Raw genomic sequence first — 1,483 nt, forward strand, 5'->3', positions numbered from 1 at the left:
TAGTCCAGCTACAGATTTGCTGTATTGAGGACTGTTTGTAAGCTCCTGAGGCCCCCAAGCCTTTCTGTGTTGGAGGGAAGCCTGCTAGCTTATCAGTGGGAGTGGTAAGAACTAGGTAACCTATCTACCACATAAGGAGTGGTTTCTGGCCCAGAACTTGTAATTTATTGGCTGTTTGGGCAAATTTTTCCATCTCTTTCAACTTTCTGATTTAAAAGCCCACATTTACACTTGTTTCTTTCCTGTAACTAGTCTAGTTCAGATACAGATTCTTAGTTTTAGCATTTGAATTTGCTTATTCGTGCTCAACACTTGTTCAGAACTTGTAAGCACTAAATAAGCTACAAATTACTACAGCACTCAACCTTCCTCATTACTTAGAGGAAAACAGTTTTTGTACTTACTTTCCTCACTTGTGTAGAGAAAAACAGCTCTTGTACTCACTTTCCTCACTTGTCTAGTGGAAAATATTTTTTTATTCAGGCATGTCCAAGGGTCAGCTCTCGGTGTTCTCTCCTGTCTATTTGATGAATCTGGGCATCTTGGGGCAATGTAGCAATTGCCTCATAAACACAGACAACCTTCTTCTCCTACCACCCAGCACTACAACCTATGAGAGATGCACTTATCTAGCCAAACTGGAGGTAAAGCTCTCTCCAACCAAGATTAAACTTGACAGTCAAGAGAAGAAGGTAAGCACTTGCACCACACCACACTCATCACATAGTCCCACTAAACCTACACCAGCAAAATCCACACATAGAAACACAAAATCATTTGGGGAGGCTCTCAATAATAATCTGCTCAAGCAACAGAGACCTCCAAAACAAAAATGCAAGCAACCTCCACCCCCCCAACACAACCCAAATGACACATAGCCCACAGACTCAGTGTGTCACTCAACCACAACCCATAAGGCAAAACAACGTACTCAACACACTAGTCATAGGTGACTCTATAGTCAGGCACACTGATGTCCCATTCACCAGGCTAAACAAGGAGAAGGTTACTGTTAGCTGCCTGTCAGGTGCCAGCATCCGCCACATAACCCACGCACTCAGGTCACTCCACAACAAGTACAAATATGACTCTGTCATTGTCCATGTTGGAGTGAATGACCTGAGATGTACCTCCCTGGACTACATGAAAAGAGACATGGAAGAGCTCTCTAATCTTGTAGCCCAGTCAGGTATGACCCTAGCCCTGAGTAGCATCCTGCCATCACCCAAAATGATACCGCAGTACAAGGACAAAATGATTGACTTCAACAATTGGCTAAGCTTCTGGTGTCATTCCTAGGGGAGCCAGTATCTGTCTGCCTGGGATGACATGGTCGACAGACCATGATGCTTTGCCAGAGATGGCCTGCACCTGTCACCCCTGGGATTCCAGATACTGACTAAGGCTCTTGCCGCCCCTATAGTGTCTTTTTTAGGCAAGGTTCAAACGACAAATGAACCACCATAACAAGAACAGGCAAGCA

This window comes from Protopterus annectens, chromosome 4.part0 (genome assembly GCF_019279795.1).
Source record: "Protopterus annectens isolate FY-2018-M chromosome 4.part0, PAN1.0, whole genome shotgun sequence".
Classification (NCBI taxonomy): Eukaryota; Metazoa; Chordata; order Ceratodontiformes; family Protopteridae; genus Protopterus; species Protopterus annectens.